The 19,473-nt window shown below is 40.4% G+C and overlaps 1 protein-coding gene across 6 annotated transcripts in view; it reads left to right on the forward strand.

Moving 5' to 3' along the window:
- Positions 1-19,473, forward strand: part of LOC122688494 (histone-lysine N-methyltransferase SUV39H2-like) — a 380,972-nt gene that overhangs the window by 235,301 nt on the left and 126,198 nt on the right. The window contains exon 6 of one of the 6 annotated variants that reach the window (XR_006339486.1): positions 12,538-13,187. The exons of the other annotated variants lie outside the window; for them this stretch is intronic. The gene's annotated coding sequence lies outside the window, so the exon portion shown is untranslated. Of the gene's footprint in view, positions 1-12,537; positions 13,188-19,473 lie in introns of those variants that run through there. 6 annotated transcript variants of the gene reach the window in all.

Consider the following 19,473-nt stretch of genomic DNA (forward strand, 5'->3'; position numbering starts at 1 on the left):
ATGGCAGCCAGAGAGTTTTTTGTTCTCTCTTCTCTTTTACGTACTTTCTTCATGGGGAACCTTCCTGGTTTGAATGAGCCCCTCCTCCCATTCCCTCTTGCTGACCAGTTCTTTCTGGTTCACTGCCTTCACTGTTTTCTTGACCAGAGCTGTGGCTGAGGGGTTGGATATGGAAAGAAAATAACACTCCAGCTTTTAGAGCTCTTGCATAGTAGGAGGATGGTTGTCTGATTTAATGAGCCAGGTGGCAGACAGTGGGGAAGGTATAATGGGCCTTTCTCATTCAGACAGGTGGGCTTTCTCTAAATCTGGTAGCAAGCACAGGTGGGCCACTAATTGCCTTTAAATATCCAGGTTCATTGACCTTACAGTTAGTGGTAAAGAGATGACTGTCGATCTCAATTTTTGGTGGCAATGTAAATATTTGTCTTTTAGTGAATGTGTGTGTGTGTAAAAGACTATATCAGGGCTATTAGCCAGATGTCATTTTAAACTGAAATTCCTTGGCGTCTTTTTATTTTAAAAATTAATTACCAGATTGCTGTTACTCTCCAGCTGTCCCCTGATGTCCATGACTTCCGTTTGTTAGCACTTCTTGCTTCCTCTTCTTCCCAAGCCTGGATTAAAACCTTATTTTACAGCCATTCTCTCAGGTCTACTTAATACAGGCATCATGTTCATTCTGTTGTTGCCTCCCCAAGGTTTTTTTCATCTGGTTTTATTCATCAAGATCTTGGTAGACTCTGATGATCATGTTCTCAATCATTCAGATACAGTATATGCTGGGTGAACTTGCCTTTTCCTCCCACTCTTTAGGGAGGACTAGTGTGTTAGCTGGTTCCTTGGTTGGGGGGCCTTTACAGGTAACAGGTGGATGAATGACAGCCTTGCTTCCCAGGAGCTTGCAGATTCAAGACTGACCCCACTTTGATGCACAGGTACAGAGTGTTTCATGGGCAGAGGATTTGGAACTGGGCATCCTGCCTGTTCCCTCAGGGGTGATTGCTGCCACGATGTCTACCTGGTGGCACAGCCTAGACTCCCATTTTGTGGGAAGTTGAAAAGGGAAAACAAGGACCAGTTTCTCCTTGTTGCATGTCAGATCAAGATGGATATCACAAATGTGATTCTGACATCACAAATGTCAAATGGTTTCATCCTATTGGTTAAACTGACAAATGTCTATGATTGTACAAGGTGAGTATGTATGTAAAACATCTTTAAAACAACAAAAATTAAAATCTTGGAAGAGAAGACACAGGTCAGTATTACAATTCCCTTTATGATCCTGATATTGAGGGTCTAGGTTGTTATCATATTTCAAGTATGTTAAGGGTTTAATGTACCAGGGCTTAGAGATAAATCCCATATTTAATCCCTCTTCTTTTACATTTCCATATTTTTATAGATGTTGCTAGCATGAATATCATCCTCTATAAAAGCACAGTAATTTCAAAAAATATCATAAAGCCTGTATACTTCAACCATACTTTACCTTTTTATTGGGTTGTTTTGTTATACCTGGTAAAAATGCACTTGTACAGTGAAAACAGGAAGCAATGAAGGTGAGCCTTTCAGAATATCAAATACTTTTCTCAAATAATCTTTCACCTTTCATTGTCTTTAAAGAATGGATAAGAACACTAAATTCTAAGTATTTTAACCATATGTTGTTACTTGAATAATACTTTCTCTTTTTAAAAAAAAGGTTGTGTCATTCGTCTTGTGTGTCCTAGCGCCTTGTACATAGTCATGTTAAATAATTATTTGATAAATAAATGAATATTTGGTGTGTTGCTACTATAACTTAGATGACCTCTGGCATCTAACACCTAATAACACGAGGCTGAAAAGGAAAGAATGATCATATTTATGGTTTGCAGGGAAAGGAGTAAGTTTAGACTATAAGAAGTTAAGAAATCAAATCATGCAGTTTTAAACTGTGATACGTTTAGTGAAGTGAAAGTGAAAGTCTCTCAGTCATGTCCGACTCTTTGTGACCCTGTGGACTATACAGTCCATGGAGCTCTCCAGGCAGAATACTGGAGTGGGTAGCCATTCCTTTCTCCAGGGGTTCTTCCCAACCCAGGGATCGAACCCAGGTTTCCTCATTGCAGGCGGATTCCTTACCATCTGAGCTGCCAGGGAAGCAGTGATGCGTTTGGCTTTTCCTGAAACTGACGGCCTTGTCTCGGCATGGGCTAGGAGCCTTGTTCTGTTCTGTGCTGAGGCTCCTGTGTGCCAGGGCTGGAGGAGGTTTTGGTCCCCAAGGGAGGCACCCTGCGACATCCCTGGGGATCATGGAGCTTTCTGGCTCTCTTATGATTCTCTTTTAAATGAGTGTACAGGCATAACCAATCAAACAAGAATTGATCAATGGCTATTTAAAACTATGTGTTACTTGTTTTAAACAAAATGACAGGTTATAGCTGGCAGACATTTTACATTTTTATTTTGGTTGTTCTGGTGTTATAGAAATATCCACTTAAAGTAAACACCGAGAAGCCTGGGCTATGAACTTAGGAGGCCAAGATGGCTGTGAATCATGCAACACAAACTAGTTGTTGGGAATTCAGAAGATCCAGAGTTCCCCATTTTCCGCTCTGAGCCTATGAGATGCTAGACTGGTGCCCTGTCAGCCTCAAAGGGGCGAAAATAAGCTGTTTGAGTGATAAAGGACAACATAATTCTCAAATCAAATAATATTTACTGAGTAACAATAAATTGTACATGTGTAAAACACCTTCAAAATATTTATTTGATCTTCACAGCAATGGGGTGTTGGCAGGGAGTGCTACATTTCTGATTTTTCCAAGTGAAAGATTTGAGGCTTGGATAATTTAATTGACTCTGAAAGTCACAAAGCTACTCTGATAGAAGTGGAACCAGGTTTCAGTTTTACTCATTTCTAGCACTATATTTTTCCCTTTTGCCCTAATAGAATATTGATAATACTAATAAAAGATGTTATCTGACAATGATTGAATCAGTCATAATTTCCTCCTCACAAGTCTCCCTTTCTCTTCACAATAGGTCTGTAAAGTACTATCATTATCCCCCTTTCTACAAATGAAAAAACTAAGGTACAGAGCCTAATAGAGCAACTTACCAGGGTCTTGTGGGAACACTCTGGAGTGAACGACACAAAGCTTTCTCTTAAGGAATTTATAATCAAATCGGAACAATAAACTGTGCATATCTAAAAGATACTAATAATAATTTGAGTAATACTTTGATAGCAGAAGAGTGGTATCACAAAGCAGTACTTGATTATAAAATATTGCTTTGGAGAAGTTGAGAACAATGAGGTGATTCCTTGGGGCTGAGTTAGTTTCAAGGAGTGAAGAGCATAGGTGGAGGCTGAGTTGTGTGGGAGAAGGGCTGGTGCAACGTGCTGAGGGGCCCTTCCAGACAATGAAACTGTGGGCAAGTCACAAAGCTGCAAATGTGCCCCTGGGGTGTTCTGAGTCTCACTCCTCCTTCTATACTTTTTCTTTCTCTGTGGAAGTTCTTTCACCATTTCATAACTTAAGATAAAAAATAACTGAAGAACATTTTCTGAGAGTTCAGTACTTAACAGAATTAATCAGCAAATAAGTACAGGCATATTTTTTTTTAAATTGAAGTATAATTGATTTACAATATTGTGTTAGTTTCTGGTTTACAGCAAAATGATTCAGTCATATATTTTTGTTGTTTAGTCACTAAGTTGTGTCTGACTCTTCACAATCTCATGGACTGTAGCCCACTCTTTTGTCCATGGGATTTCCCAGGTAAGAATACTGGAATGGGTTGCCATTTCCTTCTTTGTGACTTTCAGAGTCACAGAGAAAGGGGATCTTCCTGACCCAGGGTTCAAACCTGTGTCTCCTGCATTGGCAGGCAGATTCTTTACTGCTGAGCAATCTGGGAAGCCCTTCAGTTGTATATATATATATGTGTGTGTGTGTGTGTAAAATTTAGGTTATTTTCCATTATAGGTTATTGCAAGATATTGAATATAGTTCCCTGTGCTATACAATAGGACCTTGTCGTTCATCTATTTTATACAGAGTGTAGCTATTAAAGCCAGACTCTTAATTTACACTCCCCTTGGTTTTTCCAGTGGTCATGTATGAATGTGAGAGTTGGACTGGGAAGAAAGCTGAGCGCTGAAAAATTGATGCTTTTGAACTGTGGTGTTGGAGAAGACTCTTGAGAGTCCCTTGGACTGCAAGGAGATCCAACCAGTCCATTGTAAAGGAGATCAGTCCTGGGTGTTCATTGGAAGGACTGATGCTGAAGCTGAAACTCCAGTACTTTGGCCACCTCATGTGAAGAGTTGACTCACTGGAAAAGACCCTGATGCTGGGAGGGATTGAGGGCAGGAGAAGGAGGGGAAGACAGAGGATGAGATGGCTGGATGGCATCACCATCTCGATGGACATGAGTTTGAGTAAACTCCGGGAGTTGGTGATGGACAGGGAGGCCTGGTGTGCTGCAGTTCATGGGGTTGTAAAGAGTTGGACACGACTGAGCGACTGAACTGACTGACTGACTGACTTCCCCTTTGGTAACCATAAATTTGTTCTCTATGTCTGTGAGTCTGCTTCTACCTTGTAAATAGTTCATTTGTGTTATTTTTTAAAACTCTACATATAAGTGACATCATATGGTATATTTTTTCTGACTTATATAGTATGATAATCTTTATTTACCTACATATTTTTGCAAATCGCATTATTTCATTCTTTTTTATGGCTGAGGAATATTCCGTTGTATAGATGTGCCATATCTTCTTTATACATCTATCTGTCAATGGACACATAGGTTGCTTTCGTGTCTTGGCAGTTGTGAATAATGCTGCTATGAACATTGGAGTGTATGTATCTTTTAGAATTGGAGTTTTCTCCAGGTATATGCCTGGGAATGGGATTGATGGATCATATGGCAACTCTATTTTTAGTTTTTTAAGGAACATCCATACTATTTTCCATAGTGACCACACCAATTTATATTTCCACTAACAGTGTAGAAAGCCTTTTCTCGACACCCTCTCCAGCATTTATTATTAACACAGGTATACTTTCAACCTGAGATAGTTTTGCTTAAGCAAATAAAATCTGGAAGACTTCTCCTGAACTCCTTCCGCAGTGGATGGTCCTGGTGATAAATAAGGCCCTTTAGTAGGTTATGTTTCTGTGTTAAGGGTTACAGTTCCCCTCATTAGGTGATGTACTGCCCAATCTCACCACCTAACTGAATGCTTTTGGCAAGCATTGCTCCTCTGTAACCAGGGAAAGATGTTTTGGAGCTCACAGATCTCTGAGTTCCTGGTTTTCTCTTCCCAACCAAAGTTGCCTTTGTTTTGCAAACTTGACTTCCAGTGGGAAGTGAAAAGGTGTCTGCAGAGAGGATATTGAAATTGCAGGTTTCTCCTGCCAGGCTCTGATGAAGCCCTTTCCTTAGATTGTACAAACTAAAAATGAGCAATGTTTGTAAACTTTGGGCTAAAGTTCTAGTGGCAAACATTAATTGCTAACCTTCTACTTGCCTCAGTAGAACAAGCCTAAAACTTTTAGATGTGAAAGGGGCTGGAAATCTAACCTCCAACACACTTGTGCATGGGGGTGGAAGAGCCTGAGGCAACAGAGGAATCCAATAACAGGTACAAGGTTACCTAGTCAGGGAATGTCAGTGTTCAGAGGAGAACCCCAGCATTTGACTGTTAGTTCAGTGTTCATGTAAATAGTGTCTCTGAAGTGTTTGCCAGGATATTTAAAGTTCTAAGAATAGAGCATTATGGTTATTAATTGTTTTGTAAGTAGGGGCTTAGCCTGGAGACCGTGGACCTGGCTGGTGGTGGTAGTCAGAGCATGGGGGGATCACACATGTAATCACTGATTACACGCACATAATGCTCTACCCCTAGTGAAGCTTCAATCCATGTGTTTTGGGACCTTCACCTACTGACTCTATGGGATGTGGACATCTTCTGACTTTGTCTGTACCCCTGGCTCCTATTTCTGCCTTCTTTGTTCTTTATTCACCAACCACTTTCAGCCTTGGCTTTATCCTTTATCCTTTCTTTCCATGGAAGAAACATGGGGCACTGATTTCAGTCATTTGCCTTCTTCTACCAAGTTCCAGTCAGTGACAAAAACTCGATTGTCTTAAGAGTGTCACGTAGAGGAACAAAGCAGGAGTGCCATTTTGTTAATGTCAGATATAAATATTTTTATGAACCTTATATGTCTGGATTCATTAGCCATTTAATGAATTTGATGCACAGATGTTCAGGAAATTAAGAGCAACTGACTTCATTGGGGAATTATAGTCAGCGTAGTGCCATCCAAGATATCAAAAACATGCTGTTCCCACAATCTGCCAAGAAACCAGGTATAGTGATGGTCTCTGTGTTAGATATAAGCTCACTATTAACACTCAATAAATGTTAATTGTGTAATAATAAAGAATATTGAGCGTGACTCTCCAGTGAAAATCAGGTTGTGGACCTAAAGGGATGCCCTCTATGTTGAGAATGTATCTTTCCTTGGATTTACATTATAGTCATGTGATGGAAAGAAAGAGCTGAGAAAGAACTAATCAATGCCTTAGGCTGAGGTTATTCATTTTGAGTCCAAGAACTGAATTTGGCTGACAGAACTTTTCATCGAAACAACTGTACCAAATGTCTCTATTTGCCCTGCCAACCCCCTTGTGGTTTACAGGTGAGGTGAGGGAAGAAAGTAGCTGAAGAGAACTGGCAGAATCAGGTCAGACTGGGCACTGATGCTGAGACTGTGTAGGAACATCCGTGGTCTAGAGACTGTCACCCTTTTTCAGAGCGTCAGTCCTGCTTTGTTGCTAACTTTGTCATATTATGTGTTTTGGAGACAACGGTATGGAGGAGAAGAAAGGGCCAAATAATTCTATGGTACTTGGAAATCTTCTTCCTTGGCTGTGATATGTTGGTCAATGTTTAAAAACTCATGCTCCCATTCCCTTTAAAAAAAAAGCCCTTATTTGTTCGGTTTGCCTACTTCCATCATGTAAATACTCCCTCTGTGGCCAATTTTAAGCCACCAACATGACAACAACCAGCTCACAGACTTCTTGAAAATGTAACAATTAGCTTTTCCAAGGTGACATGAGTGACTCCAGCAAACCCCTGATGCCCAGTGTACAATAATCTTGGTGAAAGACATGGGGAGTGGTTGAAGAAGCTCTAGAGTGAGTAATACCCAAGGCTGAAACCTAGCTCTGCTTCTTACTAGCTCTGTGATCTCTACCCAGCTATTTAACCTCTCTGATCCCCAGTCTCCTCAGTGGCAAAATGGAAATAATATCTATCATAAAGTTGATAGGTTGTACAAGGGAGATAATAAAGTACCCAGCAAGGGTCTTGGCTTGTAAATTATCAAAAATGGTGATTGTTATTTATATTATTATATCTTTAGATTGCATATAGCAGTCCCTAAATCTATGTGAAATATTTTGATTATCAGGTAATGTGGAATATTATACATATCAAATGGACCTGGCATTTGGGTTATGGGAAATTCACATCTGAATATTGGCCAGATATTAATTATGGCTTGTGTGCCTAGATGGGCAATTGCCTCACAAATAACCTTGAAAAGGAAAAACATATGTGCTTGATTCTGAGAAAGACAAAGAACCATCCATGCTATATTATTTTAAAGATGCTCCCTTCATCGTGGATAATGTGTGTCGCATCTTCCTTCTTGGTGAGGTGTTAGCAGGTTTTATCTTTAAAAACAAGCCTTTTGAAATAAGGTGGGCATAAACAACAGTGGCAGGTGCAAAACTATCCAAATGTGCTGCTTCTCCCAAGCTTGAAAGATCCAAGTTCCTTACTCAGCTCAGAGGAACACTGAGCATCTCTAGGTGCCTCCTCTTCACCCTTCCACCCCAACCCCACCTCCCCTTCATGGAGCCCATCTCCACTCCTTCAAGCACAGGTCAACTCGATAAAGCAAAGTTCAGAGAAAACAGGTCTTCTTCCCCAAGAGAACCATGGAAATCTCAGATTTCTTTCTCAGCCTCTTAAAATGATAATTGATCTGGCTTTTGCACTCTCTGAATCAGTTCTTTGTGTTGGAATTATTTGAATAACAATTGATGAGGAAGTCAAATGTGTAACACTTGGTAAAATAGTAATTCTAGGTAAAGAAAGGAAACTTTAAGCATCGCCATTAAGTATACCTTAATCTTGTCATACACCATTAAGCATCCCAAATAACTCCTTGACTTTCTCCTTCCCACTCTTTTCTGGAAAAGCTTGTCTGCTGTTACCAAAATCTAACATAAACTGCTCAGGGCTCCATATTTTTCCATTGCTGTTTACTATCATACCACTAATTCTAATTTGATTCAGATTCAGCTAGCTCTTTCTCTTTGTAGCACGAAAGTATTTTGGCAGCCATTAGCTCCATGAGCAGGGATCATGAGCAATCACACACACAAAGAAACTGCAAATTAGAGCTTGTATTCCTTATATCTTCACATGGCTGACTGAAGGAAGACAACTCCACAAACAATGCATTTTAAAGAACATTTGCAGGGTGAATATATTACAAAAATGGCTAGGAAGTAGGCTGCAGTATATCTTCAAAAGTGACTGATTTAAACCCAAACTTAATGTATTTTGGAGGCCAGCAATAATTTGACTTGCTGAGTGGATGGAATTTATGGGTATAATGCAGTGCAAATAAAAACATCCTCTTTCAGTCATAAAGGTGTATGCTGTGTCCATGCTGGGAAATATAGCTTTCCTTACCCCTGACTTCTGGAGAGAACTCAGGGGAATAGCTAAGTCAGGCCCAGTGCTTTTTCTCTGTGGCCTTATGGAAATATCAAGTTTTATTTTTGTGTTTAAGGAGGTTTATAGTGCCATCCCTGGATCCGGGCTTTTGTGTTTGAGAACTAAATAAATAAGAGAAACTCAGAAATGCACTACTGAGCTGTAAGTTGTTCTCTTCATGAGGTGACCCAGACCAGAGTGAAGGAAAAGGGTAGCACTAGGATTGGGGACACAGGGTGTTTACATGCACCTCTCAAAAGGATGACCCAAGGGGAAGACCGAGGATTGGAAAAAGCTCACTGTCAAGGGCTTCTGACTCTGGGGGCTTCCTGTTTCTGGCCTGTGTGCTTATGCTGTGTAACCCTGACAAAGAAACCTCATGGATCAAACCCAGGTCCCCTGCATTACATGGTGGACTCTTTCCTGTCTGAGCCATCAGGTAAGCCACGTGTCTGAGCCACATGGTACATATGTGGCAAAATGTCCACTGTGTGCTGCGTTTGAGGTTGGAATCCAGGAAGTGATGAATGTCGGTGGGTAAACTGCCATGAAGTGAAACAGGCTGCAGGCTGCCTCCTCCACATCCTCAGCATTGGAGAGAATCCCCTGCTCTGCCCTTCGGCTGTCAGCCTGATCCCTACTCACCCCCTGTGCTATCCCCTCCCCCAGTACTACAGTCTTTGTGCACCCAGCCCAGTGATTCCAGTTCTCTGTGGATGTCCCCAGGAGAAAGAACAAGATCAGGTCAGGAAGGTGGGTCATGGGCACTGGAGTAGGTCATCCTTCCTTCTGTAGCTGCTCTTCATTCATGAAGGACCTGTAAATTCCAGGGAAGTGGCTCTACCTACTTGTCTGCTAAACTTAGGATGTGATGGAGTGCAAAACTGTCAGAGGCTAGGGAGATGCACAGAACATCAATAACTCATTGTTTACATGCCTGCAATGAAGGCAGAAAATTATGCAATGGTATCCTCTCAAGGACTTTGTATTTCCAGAGATAGTTTCAATAGAAATTGCAGTTTTTGGAGAAGACATCTTCCCAGCCCAATCCAATAACTTCACCAGTTCCCTAAGAAAAAAACGTAAAGATCTTTCAAGTCATTATTTGTTTCAGAAGCCTGGAGCAAATAAATGTTGGGGTATATATGACCACCTTCCTCTTACTTCAAAGTTCAAGATTGGTCATGTTGACCTTCCTGATGGGGACAGTTAGAGGGTGGGAAAAGATATTGGGAAAATGTGTAAAATAGTTGTGAAATCAAGGCATATGGAATAGCCACAAAATATTATTATTAGGTATCCAATTGAAAAATTCAGTTAGTCCAAATTTCCACTGAAGTCTTTGCTTAAAGAAATTTTCTATTGTGTAATAATATATTATTATATGTTATAAATATATAATTTCCTTAGTTAATTAATAAATCAGCCAGAATTGACAGCACCTCCTCACTAAGTTCATTGTGAATTTCTAGGGAAAATCTTAGCAGTAGTTTTTTCAAAGGAGAGTGGCAACTTTTAAGTGTGTAGGAGGTACTGGAGAGATGGGAAAATGGAGCTGGTTTCAGATGGAGTGGTTATAGTTGTGACTATTTTCCAACTGTCAGGCTAGGGGAGCTCATGATCTAAGGTGTATACTGACAGCCCTTTGGGTCTATGACCTTTATACTTGAATTCTAAGCTGGTTCTGAGGTCCAGAAGAACAAATGTGCAGTGGCATTTAGCTGAAATCTTTTGCTTTAGGCCATTAATAATTTTCTTGTCCTCTCCCATATTTCCTTCCCAAAGCCTTGGATAATCCAAACCAGCAGGGATTTTGGCCATCAGAGATCCTTAAAGCCTTGTTCAGTCACTCAGTTGTGTCTGACTCTGCTACCTCATGGACTGCAGCACACCAGGTTTCCCTGTCCTTTACCACCTCCTGGAATTTGCCTAAACTCATGTCCATTGAGTTGGTGATGTCATCAACCATCTCATCCTCTGTTGTCCCCTCCTCCTCCTGCCTTCAATCTTTTCCAGCATCATGGTCTTTTCCAACGAGCATGTCTAGGATGACATTATATTTGGTGGGAATTGTTCAGATAGCCCAGATTTGATAATACAAGGACCAGGGGTGCTGGAAGACCTTGAAGATGAAGTAATTACCCATCTTGTGGCAGTGTCTTCTTGTTTTCTAGACTGACACTAAAACTTGGCATTTTTAGAATGTTTTCTTTTAAGACTTGGGGACGGATATGCCCTCTTTAGGATTTCTCTAGATGACTTTTTGCCAGCTAAAACTTAATATCCCAAGTCGACAGGTAGCATCCCCCTGTACTTCCCTCTGGTGTTGGCATTTTGTTAGGATGTTATCTATGCTTTGGCATTGCTTGTCCTGGGGCTCCTTACAGGGTACATGGGAAGGGACTGTGGAGGACATGAGAACTACGGTGATCAGAAGACCTTGATTCCTGTCCTGTTCTAGTGTTCCACTAATTAATATAACCATTTGATTTTTCTCACCTGTAGAACGGGAATGAAGGTAATACCTCCTCTACTAACTGAACATTGTTGAGATAGACTCCTGGAGGTAATGTGGCACCCTAGTAATTAAACCTGCCTGGATGGGTTCCAAGACAAAACCTCCTTATTCCAAATCTCCCTGAGAGAGAACAATATTATGAACAGGATATAGATATATATATATAGTTCTGTCCAGTTTATTGTTTCCTTTCTCTGTGAAACTGTAAGAGTTCTCACTTACCGAGCACCTGCTACCTGCCAGGTGCCCTCGCATGTCCTAATCATCACAAGGCTTCGTCAGGCTGGAGATCATTCACCTGAGTTTACAAGCTCAGAGGGCCAAGTGCCAAGCCTGCGCTCACATGGGAGAGTGATGAGGCCGGAGCCCACTGGAAACATCAGAGTCTGAGACCTGTGGTTTTCCCGTGCCAGCATGTGGATTCCACTTACCTAGCTAAGTTGTTCCTCTCTGTATTACTCTGTTTCCAGCAGTTCTTAAAATATATTCTAAGAGATCAGAAAACCCAAAGTACCACCTAGTTGTTCTGAGATTTAGGCAGACCATGAAAAAAAAAATGCTTTCAATAAAGTATCCTTTCCTATTTAAATAAGGTTCTGCAGTTTACAAGACAGTTTCACATACAGTAGTTCAATGAATCTTCAAATTCCTTTGGAAGAGAGAATGCATATATATGATGTGTTGACTTGACTAGGAGACTTTGAAAGCCACTTGCTACAACTTTTCAGAGGGGAGGTAACCAGTAGGAAGCAGAGGTGGGGCTTTGAGTCCTGGTACCCTGATGTTCTTTCATTGTACCCACAGCTCACCTTCACTGAGGGAAACGGGCATGGGGAGGACAGAGGGTAGGAGAGTGACATCAACAACATGCTGGCGTACAAGTTTTCTACTGTCTTCCCCCAAAGAATACTGACTTTGACAAACTCCAATGGGTGAGGGTGACTTTGTGGAATGCTGATGGTTTACTAGAGAAGTTCCAGCATGTTGTTGAAGAAAAAAATGTCAAGATTGAATGCATTGAAGAGGGTGAGAGGGACAGCTTTATTCTTCTCACATCTCCCTTCTTCCAAGACAGCACAGGTCAGAGTCAAGAGAGACCTTCATGGCCCACACTACTCCCCTGAGGGAACATCAGAGCCTGTGTTTGAGCATTGGGTTCTGTGGTTCTGTGGGATGTTTTCAAAGTGGTCCACTTCTTTCTTGCCCCATCCAGGACGCTAGGCTGCGCTGCCTAGGAGAGTGGGAAGGACTGGAAGAACAGCAGCCAGCACTGTCAGAGGGCATCAGAGGATACCAAGCCTACTAACCCCTTCACAGACTCCATCATGAAGCCTGTCCATGAGCTTCTGGGGATCCCCTCAACTGGCCCACATGCTCTGAGCATGACACCATCACCCTCCACCTCCACCCTGTGACTAACGCCCTGAGCCCAACCTGAGGGCAGCAACGGGAGCCTCTAGATGACTAGTGAGCACGTGCAGAAAGCCAGCCTGAGGCAGAGGGATTGGGAGAGAGCATGCAAATTTGAGTTTTCAACACTGCCCTGGGGAGAGCACACAGGAGGCTTGCAAGTATCTGGTCAGGACTGAGGCACAGCTGCAAAGGCTCCTCTCTGGCAACTGCCTGTTTATTCTCTGTATCTAAGGGTCTGTTTTCATTTTGTGTGTTTTCTTTTTTTCGATTCCATGTTTGAGATCATGTTTGTCTTTTTCTGTCTGACTCATTTTCCTTAGCGTAATAACCTTTTGATTCATTCATGCTATCACAGTGACAAGGTTTCATTTTTATTTATAGCTAAGTGATATTCCACTGGGGCTTCCCTGATGGCTCAGAGGTAAAGAACCCACCTGCCAATGCAGGAGATGCAGGAGATGTGGGTTCAATCCCTGGGTCAGGAAGATCCCCTGGAAGAAGAAATGGCAACCTACTCCTGTATTCCTGCCTGGCAAATCCCATGGACAGAGGAGCCTGGCAGGCTATATATAGTCCATTGGGTTGCAAAGAGTCAGATACAACTGAGCAACTAAGCCTACATTCCATTGTGCGTGTATATATACATACATATATATGTATGTGTATCACATATTCTTTATTCATTAATCTAGTAATGGACATTATTTAAGTTGTTTCCATATTTTGACTAATATAAATAATGCTACAAAAAGCATTGGTATGTGTATATCTTTTTGAATTAGTATTTTTGTTTTCTTTGGATAAATACCCAGAAGCGAAATTGCTGGATCATAAGGCAGTTCCATTTTTAATTTTTTGAGGAAACTCCAAATGGTTTTCTGGAAGGGTTACATGAATTTACAGTCCCACCAATAGTACATGAAGATTCCCTCTTCTCCTTATTCTTATTAAAGTTTGTTATTTTCTATCCTTTTGATGATTCTTATGGGTATGAGGTGATATGTCACTGTGGTTTTGGTTTTCATTTCCTTGATGATTAGTGATTTTGAACATCTTTTCAAGTGTCTGTTGGCCATTTGTCTATTCAGGTCCTCTGCCCATTTTAAAATCAGTTTTGTTTTGTTTTTTTAAGTTGAGTTGTATGAGTTCTTTGTATATTTTGGATATTAACCCCTGATCAGGTACACTGGTTGTAAGTGAAAGTCAGTTTCCATTGACACCTAAGAAACTCACTATTCCTTATTTAACTACCTTATTTAACTACCTTATTAACTACCTTGACTTTGTAACTCAAGCTGCTTTGACTGTGGATTCTTCTCGATTATAGACTTGTAAATGTGTAAGTCAAATGCAAACCAGTTTCCTTTTTGAAAAGTCACAAAGAGCATGAGGAGGAAGGGGGCTTTAATACTATTCCTCTGCGACCTCTGATGTGAGTTTCACTGCTCCACAGAGTGATCCATTAGATTTGTGGTGGAATTTTGCTGGCCCTTCTCTTGCTTTTTCTCTATATATGGATTAGGCAACATGAATTCAATGTAAGGCCTTTTGATGGCTCAATGGAGATAAAGCAGCCTTGTGTCCCAGCCTTTCCTGCTTAATATGCTTTTAAATAACTTACATGCCACCGCTGGATTAGCTAGATCCAGAATTATTTCATATAATTCTTTCTCTCCCTTTCCTTATCTTCCTCCTTGTCCTTTGTCCTTGTCATCCTCTTCCTTCTCCCTCTTCCTCTCTCTCTCTCTCCTCTTCCTTCTCCTCCTCCTTCTTCAATACAGATGATCTAGTTTGGATAAGCTAGGAATGGTCCAAGTCAAAACAGTTTGAGATCCATAGACTAAAACCAGAATTAACATTTTTATAAAAACTCTTCTACATTGTCTCACTTACAGAGTAAACATTACAGATACACACAATGGATATAGACAGAGGAACAGGAGAGTAAGGCAACTCATCTCTTGGTTAATATTTAGGTGTAAATATTGGTACCTGCGTGACTTTCAGGGTAGACTAGGAAGGTACATTATTCAAAATTGGGTATTATATAGATGGTTTACTAATGGTTTCACTTTTTAATACGCCTCAAGATCTATATGTTGACAGAAAACAGTATTTCAGAAAAGGCATTATCTGATTCTCCTGCAGGATTGTGTTTATTGAATTGCACTTTGGTGTATGTTCATGGACTTTGGAAAGCTCTACCCTTCTACCCCACAAAGCACAGGGGTACATTTATGGGAATTGTGTTGGAGAAGATGTTGTTTCACATTGTCAAGGTTTGGTTTCTAAGGACCTGGGATAATTCTCTCTGGTCTCGACACAGTGTTGTGGGACATTTTTGCACACATGCTTTTTGTTTTGCTTAGTTTTGTTTTAATCTTCCAGACATAGAATCACATGGCTGGTTATGTTTCCTTTTTTTGTGCTGGCTGCTGGGAAGCTCAGAATAAAATTTATGGTCCACCTCAAATCCTTTCTATAGCAAAGCAGAATATAAATATATAAGCAGGCAAAAATGGTGGTAGAATATGGCAAAAGAGACAAAGGGAGGACATTTAGTAAGGGATCAGAGACCATGTCTTTCCTACTCCTTACTCTACATGACTAAGGACTCTTACCACTTATTACTGAGAGCTAGCCTCATTCAGCCCCATGTCTGCATGTTCAGACTAGTATCTGGTATCTAGTGAGTGCTCAATAAATACTTTCTGTATGAATAAGAAAAGCTCATCTCCCAATACAGACAGTAATCATTATCAAGAATACTCAGTCTTAGTGACTAAAAAATGTGTGATGAGATCCAGACTGATTTAAATACTATTTTATACTTGACTTAGACTGATTTTTTTAACTGATTTTTATTTTCAAGTTATCCATATAGGATTTTAAAAATCAATAGCTAGCTAGGAGAATGTTCTTTTCCCTTATTTAAGGAGGAGCTTCTTTCAAGCAGGTGGATGAATTTGTTATTACCTGACAAGAATCATTCCCCAAGCCATAATTTTTCAATTATGGTAATAAAAAGTTAGTGGTTCTATCTAGGTATTGAAACAGATTTCATTCATAGATACCTGCCCTACTTTGGCATGTAGCCATGTTATTCAAGTGCTTTCTGAAGTTTTATAACTTCAGCTGCAAAAATTAATTTTCACAATCTGTGCTGTGGTCAATGTCACTGCAATAAAGTGGTTGGCTATCTGCCTCAAATTCTGTTGGAATAGGAAGGATTAGTCAGTCAGTTAAGTCGCGCAGTCGTGTCTGACTCTGCAACCCTATGCACTGCAGCACGCCAGGGTTCCCTGTCCACCAGTTCCAGGATCTTACTCAAACTCATGCCCATCAAGTTGATGATGCCATACAACCATCTCATCCTCTATCGTTCCCTTCTCCTCCCCCCTTCAATCTTTCCCAGCATCAGGGCCTGTTCCAATGTGTCAGTTCTTCGCATTAGGTGGCCAAAGTGTTGGAGTTTCAGCTTCAGCATCAGTCCTTCCAATGAATATTCAGGACTGATTTCCTTCAGGATGGACTGGTTGGATCTCCTTGCAGTCCAACGGACTCTCAAGAGTCTTCTCCAACACCACAGTTCAAAAGCATCAATTCTTCTGTGCTCAGCTTTCTTTCTAGTCCAACTCTCACATCCATACATGACTACTGGAAAAACCATAGCTCTGACTAGATGGACCTTTGTGGGCAAAGTAATGTCTCTTCTTTTTAATATGCCCTCTAGGTTGGTCATAGCTTTTCTTCCAAGGAGCAAGTGTCTTTTAATTTCATGGCTGCAATCACCATCTGCTGTGATTTTAGAGCCAAAGAAAGTAAAGCCTCTCACTGTTTCTGCTGTTTCCCCATCTATTTGCCATGAAGTGATGGGACCGGATGCCCTGATCTTAGTTTTCTGAATGTTGAGTTTTAAACCAACTTTTTGACTCTACTCGTTCACTTTCATCAAGAGGCTCTTTAGTTCTTCTCTTTCTGCCGTAAGTGTGTTGTCATCTGCGTATCTGAGGTTATTAATATTTCTCCCAGCAATCTTGGTTCCAGCTTATGCTTCATCCAGCCCTGCATTTCACATGATGCACTCTGAATAGAAGTTAAATAAGCAGGGTGACAATATACAGCCTTGATATACACTTTCCTGATTTGGAACCAGTCTGTTGTTCCATGTCCATGTCCAGCTCTAACTGTTGCTTCTTGACTTGCATACAGATTTCTCAGGAGGCAGGTCAGGTGGTCTGGTATTCCTATCTCTTGGAGAATTTTCCACAGCTTGTTGTGATCCACACAGTCAAAGGCTTTGGCATAGCCAATAAAGCAGAAGTAAATGTTTTTCTGGAACTCGCTTGCTTTTTTGATGATCCAAGAGATGCTGACAATTTGATCTCTGGTTCCTCTGCCTTTTCTAAATCCAGCTTGAACATATGGAAGTTCACGGTTCACATACTGTTGAAACCTGGCTTGGAGAATTTTGAGCATTAATTTGCTCGTGTGTGAGATGAGTGCAATTGTGTGGTAGTTTGAACATTCTTTGGCATTGCCTTTCTTTGGGATTGGAATGAAAACTGACCTTTTCCAGGATAAGGAAGGATAGAAATAAATAATTTTATAGAATTTGTTGACTGAGGTTCTTGACAAATCAATCTAAGAGTAGAAAATAATTGGCATGTATTTTCATTCAGATGAATAAATCATGAATTTTTTTCAACATAAGATATCACATATATTTGAAAGGAGAACATTTATCTTATGAAAGACACCAGAGAGGCCATGTCACCTTGTTTTCTTATCTGTAAAGGACAAGGGTTGGATGAGACCGTCATGAAGGTTGTTTCCAAAGCAGATTGAATGAAACATCCACAGACAAAGGAAATACTGTGCAGAGTGAAAAACTTGCAGAAGAATTCAGCATGACATTGTTTTTATTTTCACTACTCCTTCAACTGAGGTGGAAGAGTCCATTCTTTAACAAAGATAGGGGTTCAAACTTAGCTGTTCTTTGTGGAAATTATACCTATGTTATTCTTTGCTTTTGCATCTTCAGTTGTTTGAGGACGACCATCTTATCGGCTGAGCCAATAAGATCATTAATGGAAAACAGTTTTGTGCACCAGTAGATCTTTACTCCCTGATCAATAGTTATTTACTTCTGAGGGGTCACAGCTTGGTTAATATAGCCAAATAATTTTATTGATAGATAACATAACAATGAAAAATAAAGTTTAAAATAGGAGATGAATGGATATAGCACTTTCTTCAGGCATGAATATTATTATTTGAAAACCGTAATCGCTGCTGGAATTTGGAAGGGCAGACAACAAAAGCATTGAATAATTGTCCTAGGACTATAATCAGACTTCCATTATTGACCTCTGTTAATATTCTACTGTAACTGTCTGCTAAATTGGTTCCTTGGGGCTTGAAATATACAGTGATGTTATGAGTTCCTATCGTAAATTGCCACACAGTAAAGTAGCAAGTCTCTGAAATAGTGTTGGTCCTAGTTTGATCAATACTCAATTCAAAGCAGTGCAATAGGCAACTGTTTCCATAGAAACATTGATGTCACAGAGGTTGAACAGCGGCTGTTACAACAAATCATTTCCTTTGAGCAGTTGTAATTGACTATATGTACAGTTCGCTGTCACTTGAGACCATTTACATCAAGCAAGTAACAGAACCGCATTAGTTATTCCAGGAGTAAGAGGGTTAGCTCTTCCTTTTGTGACCTTACAAATACCTAGGAGGATATTGCCATAGCAACCAGCAATATAACAGGATGAACATTAAGGTAGCTAGCTTTAATGCAGTAGCATTCTTTTGGGAGCTGAAAGGTAGTTTCAATAAAGTTTACCTAGTTGTAACATTAACACAAATCCTTTGCACCTCACAATAATGACTTGGTTCCTATCTCACAGACATCACCAATAACAAAGACATTACAATTTCATCTGCACTTCATTTCCTCTTCCTCACCTTTGATTTACCCTTGACATCTAGTTGCTAAGGCAGCACACATGCACATTTGGCAAAATCTTGTTTACTGAGTACCGAGTTTGGCCCTGGAGAAGCACTGAAGTCTGAAATATTTCAGACTTGAAAAGTGAGATAATGAGAGAAAGGAATCTTTGATAAAAAGTTAAATTTTTACTTTGGCTAAGCATTCTCTGGATTGTAAGGACATGAAACAAAACAGATGTGAGCATGACTTACTCTTATTGTGTTCCCTTAGGCTAAAATCACCACCAGAATTGAGTTTCATAGTCTAGATTTTTTTCACAGTATTGTACTTCCTTACCACAGTTTTCCTGGGGTGACTATGTCCAGTGGCACATTTTGGAACATTCCATATAATTCTGGGGAAAGTTAAGAGGTTCGTGTATTCTTTGGTAGGTATACAGGCAGAAAATGCTATCAATGTGTTATCAAACTGCATGCCAAATCAAAGAGCATAGGCTAATAAGAATATTTCTAGAACCATGAGAGTTAAATATGCCTGGACAGAATATCTAGTCTCCTGAAAATCTTGCCAGCATCTATCTGAGCTTTACATTGCAAATGAAATAACCAAGAATGAGAAGCTTAATGAGTGTTAACATTCTGTTCACTGCCATTTGCAATAATGTCAGGGATAGAGGGTGTTTATGGGGTGTGTCAGGGTCTAAACAAGCATTTGCAGCCACAACCTAGAGATCAGGCTTTGTGTGCAAACAGGCTGGAAAGAACATGCACTGCC

This window comes from Cervus elaphus, chromosome 33 (assembly GCF_910594005.1).
Source record: "Cervus elaphus chromosome 33, mCerEla1.1, whole genome shotgun sequence".
In the NCBI taxonomy this organism is placed as follows: Eukaryota; Metazoa; Chordata; class Mammalia; order Artiodactyla; family Cervidae; genus Cervus; species Cervus elaphus.